The sequence below is a fragment of the Vidua chalybeata genome, chromosome Z (assembly GCF_026979565.1).
Source record: "Vidua chalybeata isolate OUT-0048 chromosome Z, bVidCha1 merged haplotype, whole genome shotgun sequence".
In the NCBI taxonomy this organism is placed as follows: domain Eukaryota; kingdom Metazoa; phylum Chordata; class Aves; order Passeriformes; family Viduidae; genus Vidua; species Vidua chalybeata.
Window position 1 is genome coordinate 11,312,100 of NC_071570.1, and position 7,494 is coordinate 11,319,593.

Genomic DNA, 7,494 nt, shown 5'->3' on the forward strand with positions numbered 1-7,494 from the left:
CTTGAGTGAGTAACAGTCTGTGTCAATTAGTGGAATTCCTCTGGTATTTATGTTTCTACTATTGCTTGTTTCACCTATCAGTATCTGGCTCTATCTACCAGCAGGCCCACAGTTTGTTTGTAAAAACTCCCTCTCATTCCTTTCACAGCTTTTCACTATGTGCAATCAGTGTATGATTGTCAAGTTGCTTACTTACACAAAAAATGGAGACAGACCAAGGAAAACCTGAATTTTACTGTCAAAGTGTAACCAAATGCTCTGTCTGGAATTTTATACCAAAAAGTAATAGTGGTGGCTTCAGCATGATTACATATTTGCAAGCAAAGCCTGAATCTCATAGTTGTAATACAAGGCATAGGTGCCTAACCTTTCTGACAGCAGATGACTCATATTAAGTGAAGATGAGGGCTGCCCGCCTAAGTGGCTGCTCCACATTCTCTCCACAAGTGGATTTTTCACACAGAACAGCACCCTACCCAAGGTTGCCTAGCAGGTGTAGATATGGAATATGGCATCTTTACCAAAAGAGCCCTTGCTTTTTTTTTTTTTTATTTTTTTTTTCAAGGTGCAAAAGTGCCTCTGCCTTCAAGAGACAGAATTGAGAATGGTGATTGGTGTTTCTCTGACCTTTGCAGCTAAGTACCTAATCAGCAGCAAGGGTCATCCCATCCTTGACCTTTCGTACAGACACCTTCTCATCCCTGGACATTTCATTTTCTAGTGCCCACATCTCTCCTGCCTGAGGGAGACACATCCTGAACACATCACATGGCTCAAGGTGCTGTTCTGGGGCAGGGCACCAGAACAGGCAGAGAGGGTAACATTGGATCTAGCTATCACATACATTTTCCAGCAAAAGAATTCTACTAAGCAAAATTGACTACATTAAGTCTTAAGCCAAAAAAGAGCTGCATCACCAAAGATGGACATGCTTATAGAGGAGTACATCTAATGGTAAGAGCTTTGTGTGTGAGCTGGACATTTTGCCCTGGCTGGCAGCAAATGGTTGGAGCCCCAACAAATGAGTCAGGAACAGGCACTGACCTTCTGCTAACAAAGGGCACAGGGACCTGCAGTGCTAGCTGGTAGGGGTGGGGGTGGCCAGTCACCTAGAGACTCTGCAGGACCCAATGAGCAAGGAGAAAACCTCAGCCAAAATATCACCCCTGGACCAAGAGGCATGAAGGGTGGCCACGTAGATTGTAAGGGTGTAAAAGCCCAGGGATTCCTTAGAAACAGCACATGCTGCTACTGAGTTGCTGCATCATGATCAAAATATTTCCAGCATCTGGGACATTGCTATGGGAAACGTGGGGTCAAGATGGCAAAGGAAGCTTGTCTAACAGTGTGAGTATGCTGCGCGTAGAGATTCAAATGGGGCACCCATCAGGTCACTGGAGCCACCCACTGCAAAGGGATCTCAGTCCCAGCAGTGAAAGTCTCACAGGTTGTGAATGTGACTTCTAGAGTGGAATCTGAATGCTCAGACAGGAAATCCGGAAACTTGAAAAACGTAATAATAAAGATTTAGATAAAAGATATTATTACCATTGCTAAGGTTTTACATAAGCCCGTTTTATAACATAGTAACAATAAAGTTACATGCAGTGTGATTGTTTGCTATTATCTACCTAAAGGCCATAATCTAAAGTGCATGCTTTAAAGACATAGAATACATCTTTTCATCTTTATTTGTCATGTTTTGTTCTGTTTCCGAGTTAGTTGTTTTTATCTCCGAAAGTTTACTATCCTCAAACTCCGTAATTGTAATTTCTGTCTTGAGTCTAACAAGCTAAATATAACACTGGTATTTTTCCTGCTTTCTCTTGAATCCTTCCTCCCTATCCTTTTACAATTCCAGTCTTATCTCATGTGTGATAAAAAGTATGCTTTGTTGTAACAAGCAGGATTTGATCTGACTGTAGGTTTTATCATGCTTCATTATTTTCGTCCTTTAACTCTCATACAGAACTTTTTCTTGTTTCTACACTAAAATTAATGCTTTATTAAAATATTAATGCTTTAATGCATTGAATTGGGTTTGCAAGGGCAAGTTTTGGAGGGAGGAGGGCTACAGGAATGGCTTCTGTGAGAAGCTGCTGGAAGCTTCCTCCATGTCCAGCAGAGATAATCCCTGGTGGCTCCAATATGGACGTGCTGCTGGCCAAGGCTGAGTCAGTCAGAAATGGTGGTAACACTGCTGTGATAACATGTGGTGGTGTGTTTTTGCATTAAATTTGTGTTTGTTCCCTTCCCTAATCCCTTCTCTCCCCAGTTGTCAATCTTCCCAAGCCCATCCCTCACCTCCTCCCTTCCAAGTTGTCAATCCTCCCCATCCCAGAACTCTCCCTGCCAATCCTCCTTGTCCCAACCCCTCCTTCCAGAGTGTTCCCTGTCTATTTTATTGTACTTGACACCCTATTTGTTACTTTGTGTTATTCCACTCCCCTATTTCTCCTGATAGCTTTACAATAGTTTAGTTCCACCTTTGACCCCACCCCGGCCTTACCCTCATTGGTTAATGTTCCTGCACCCCTCCTCCTTTTACTGTATAAAAACTTCTGTTCACCCCCACCCCCCCAGCTTGGTCTTTGGTTTCAGTTTCGTCCACCTAATAAACTCATCCAGCCTTTACCCCAAAGTCCTGTGTCGTTATCTGTCCCTGCTCTGGACCAGTGATTACTGGGAATTGCAGAGCTCACAGGGGGACGGTTGTGCCCCTGCTTTCACCACCCAGCGTGCCCCGACAGCGCGTTGCAACAATAGCAGATTAAAGATGAAAGGAAAAAAAAGATATTGTGATATTGTGCAGATACAATTGTGGCCAGGGAAGAGTAGGGTGAGAACACGTGAGAGAAACAACTCTGCAGACACCAAGGTCAGTGGAGGAGGAGGAGGCGTGTGGAAGTGTGTTTTTCTGTTGTAAGCTTGACTTTTTTCTTGTCATAAGTTTAAAATGGTTTGTTCCATTTTATCCCCTATGTATGTGTGGTTCCTCCCGAGTTGCACCCTCCCATCTCCTTGTTGGTCTCCCCACAAGATCAGCCCTTTATTCCAAACCCTTCCCTGCCAGTCCCGAAGGCACTGCCCTCCTCCCTTGTCTATCAATGTAACCCCACCTTTGCCTCCAGAACCTTCCATGTCCATCTTACTTTCCCCAAAGACTCATTGGTGTATTTTGTCCACACTCCTCCCCTGTTATCCCTCATTGGTTGTTTAAATGAAATCCCCACCTTGTACTCCTCCCCTGTTGTCCTACTATTGGTTAAAAATTGTATCCTTGTACCCTTCCCCCCTACTTAAGCTGTAGTAAGCCTGTTTGAGCTGTTACTTGTTCTTGGATTGTCTCAGAAATTAAAACCTCTTGGGAGCCCACACAAGTGATCCCTCCCTTTCCTTTGTTCTGGATTCCTCGACTTGGGATAACACCAGTAGCCGCACATAGCAGCCTACTGCTTCTGGGAGCCAAGCAGCCCTGCTTACACCACTACTCAGACCGGCTCAAGGGGTGGATAGGGGGTGGCCTCTCCTAGCACAGGCCAGGAGGTGGGGCTAGCTGTGGTCATTTCCAGGTGGCTAACTGTGTCAGAGGAGAAGCTGCTTGAGGCATTAGAGCTGAGGTTTTCCTGCAGCCCGTGGTGCAAACCACAGTGAGGCAGCTGTGCCCCTGCAGCCCATGGAGGTCCATGGGGATGCAGAGATCCACCTGCAGCCCATGGAGGAGACCCACACTGGAGCAAATGGATGCACAGAGGAGCCTGTTGTTATAGGTAAAAATTGACCCAGCCGAATTAAAAAGAAAAAAAAACAATTTTTATTACAGTGATCAAATTCTGTCTGAGCCAGCCGCAAAAAAAGGACAGAGCCGAGCCCAGGATCGGCGCTGGGTGAGACACAGGTTCAGCCACTCTAGCAGACGGTCTCTCCTGTGCTTCACACCACCCGTTCTTCATGAGCAGTTTTTATACAGTTTATTTTGCTTGAGGCCGGGATTTTGGTGATCAGTGGTGATCAGCCTTTTCTTTCCATTCAAAGTCCCACATATTCATAAGGTCTCTTTTCTCTGCGCCGGGTTGAACAATCCGAGGTCTGGGAAGTGATGTACATCGGTGATGGAGTTATGGGAACCTGACATTGAGATATGTCCCTCGGAGATTCCAGCGATTCCAATCTCGGGTAGTTGTTGGGTAGTCGTTGGGACGGGTCATCCCTCGGGAGATCATCCCTCGGAGTTCCTAGATTATCTCAAGAAACGGCCCATCTTGGAGCAAACCACATGTATTAACTTCTAAATGAAGCCTTGTCTACAATGGTTTCGGCATACATGAGGCAGTCCCCTTGCCCTGGCTTGCTTGCTTTGTGTCTATATTTTAATCATATAAAACTCCTACCCATATATCACTTTATAGGCGCAAATTATGCCTATTACACATAACACTGTGAACCCAAGGGAGGCCCCATGCTGGAGCAGCCTGTCCTTGAGGGACTTGTACCTTGTAAAAGAGTGACCCACACTGCAGCAGTTTTGGGAGGACTGTTGCTCATAGGATGGGCTCACATTGCAGCAGTTCACTGAGAGCTGCTGCTCATGAGATGGACTCATGCTGGAGAAGTTCATGGAGAACTGTCTCCCATGGGTGGGACCCCAGGGTGCAGCAGGGAAACAGCTCCCCTCCCTGAGCAGCAGGAGAAGCCTTGGGTGATGAACTGCCATAACCCCCATTCCCTGTCTCCCTGCACTGCTGGAGTATGAGGCAGAACTGGAAGGAAGGAGGGGTGGCAGGAAGCTGTTTTTAAGGGGTTATTTTATTTCTCATTATCCTGCTCTGATTTTGTCAATAATAAATTTACTTCATATCTCTTAAGTTGGGCCTTTTATACCCATGTTGGTATTTGGTGAGTAATCTCTACCAGTCCTTATCTCAACCCATGAACCTTTTGTTAAAATTTCTTTCCTCTGTCCAGCTGCAGAGAGAAGTGATCGAGACTTTGGAATCTAGCCAGGGTCAAACCACGACACACATTAAGCTAATTAGCATAGCATCAAAATACTATGAAAAGGAAACGTATTTAATATTGCTAAGACACTACAGTTCAGATGATTACTTTAGAACCGGTTTTACATGTTACATGAACTTTAAAAATAATATATCACAATACCTATGACTGTGTACTGAAAAGCAGTGTGTTTTAAGCCCTCTAGGTCAGGTACATTCTATATGCACATTTTCTCTTCCAGTGGCAGGATCTGGAGAAAAAGTTCACTACTCTTTGGTTATGGCTATTACAACATGAAGCACTACTGTTCAGAACAGTTAAAATATCAGATGTGGCATCAACTAACTTCTTCCTTGTGGTGCCTCTATTAACAAAATTCTATTAGTTGGCATTAGAAAAATTTACAAGATCCACGTAAATAAGTTAATCTGTTGCCAGCCCCTTGAAAGTCATCACAAAACATAATGTGTACATTGGGGCAGCATAGGTTAAATATGGAGATATCCAGTTGCTCACAATGCACTGCACCATTCCCAATATCTACAGTTCTGTATACCAGCTCACAATGTCAATTCCATCCATCACTGGAGTTCTTTAGCAGCTACATGTACTATCTGAAGCATTTGGCTTCAGGTTTAGAAGTAGTTTTGGAAAGTTATGAAGAGTATTTGCAGTTTGGTTTTGGGGTGCAGTAATTTTAACATAAATAATATTTTCCCTTTTTTCTATATTTTAAAGCAGGTTTTAACATATTTTTCTTTATTACTACTCCTCTACAACATCATTATATTACCAGAACTATTTACCATGGGCTATTTTTAGGGCCAAAGGTTTTTAAGGGGGTCAGATCCAAGCATGTGGAAACCTATTTGCTCATTTTGGAAATAAATGCTACAAGCTGCAGTATTTTCTTTCTGGCCTGGTAAGCAAGGCCTGACCTGGTATAGTAATGGTAGGACTTTGACATATAACACTGACTTTGAGAAGCTGAGATAGCGTAACGATGAACAAGATTTTGCCTAAGCAAACATTTGAGGATTTTTAGTTAGTTTAAAAGAGTAGTCAAAGCAAACTCAACTATAATTCATAATGAAAGAGCTGCTGATCTCAGGATGGATAAGGAATGCTGCAGCCCTATATTACAGCCTCTGCGCTGGAAGAATTAGTAGGCTTTTCGCATTATGCAAAAGACCATTAATTAGTAGCCATATGCTGCAAACCAGCTCTTCCTTGCACTTTCCTGTTCCTGTCAGTCGTGATGTTTGTTGCTCTTATAAGGCAGCAGTCTGCAGCATACGAACTGTGAACAAAATAGACCTAGGGAAAAAAAACTTCACCATTTTTACAGCTCCGTGGCTTTTCTGTGCTCCTGATAGTGGCCTCAAAATTTAGCTACTAATGTAATAAATGCAAGTTATGTTCTCAGACTGGAGTAGCCTCATTTTGAGGGGGAACTTCTTATGTTTTAGTTCTCTACCACACTCAACGTAATGAAGCTGTTCCTCATGTTGACGTGAAGCTTCTTATGTTTCAGTTTAGGGCCACTGCTCCTCATGCTATCACTGGGTACTTCTGAATAGTCTGGCACCATCCTCTTAAAATACCACCTTGCTTTAAGAACCTCCTAAATTGCCCAAGTCGAGGGCCGTGACAACGTCTCCTGCATACTTCTCACAGCCCCGGGACCGGTGCATGTAGCTGAAAAGCTACGAGTGCCCTATTGCCGCGGGCACCGCTGCTAGACCGGGGCGTCTCCCCGGGCGGCCCCGCCAGCGCCATAACGGCCGCGCTGGCCCGACACCGCCCGCCCTACGATGCCAGCGGAGGCGGCGGCAGCTCACTGAGGAACCCTCGCAGCCCGCAAGTTCGCTCGCAAGTCTGTCCGCCGCTGAAGGCAGGGCCCCGGCAGAGGACAGGAAAGAGTTTTTCCCCCGCCCCAGGAAAGGAAGCCACAACCCGCCACCAGGCGACCGCTTTAAGCCGCCGGGCGCGCCAACTCCGCTACGCCGCCACGGGATTGGCCTGCGCAGCCCGCCCACAGCAGCAGCGCGCCAAACCTGCCCGGGCGCGCCACCCCGCCTCCCCCCGCCCCCGCCGCGGCGGGCCAATCAACGCCTACTCCGGGGCCGTCGGCCCGGCTTCTGTCCAATAGAATGGCAGCAGCCGCACGGTCTCGCCTTCAGGCCCCGCCCCTAGAGGCGCGGCCGCCGACTTTCCCGCCCAGCGGTTGGCCGGCGGGAACAGACTCCCCGTGACACTCGCGCCGGGCCGGGTGATTGGCTGTGCTCGGGCGCGAAACGTAACGCGGGAAAACCTGGGGCTCGGCCCGGGCTGCGAGCGCGGAGGTACCGCGGCGGTGGCGGCGGCTTCTCCTCGGGCATCGCCGGGACCAGGGCTGCCAGCGGGGCCGGCTTCGCTTCGGAAAGGTGCGGGGACGCTGTGACTGCTTCGCTCCGGCCGTTGCCATGGTCGGGGGCCGCCGCTGACTTGGCGGAT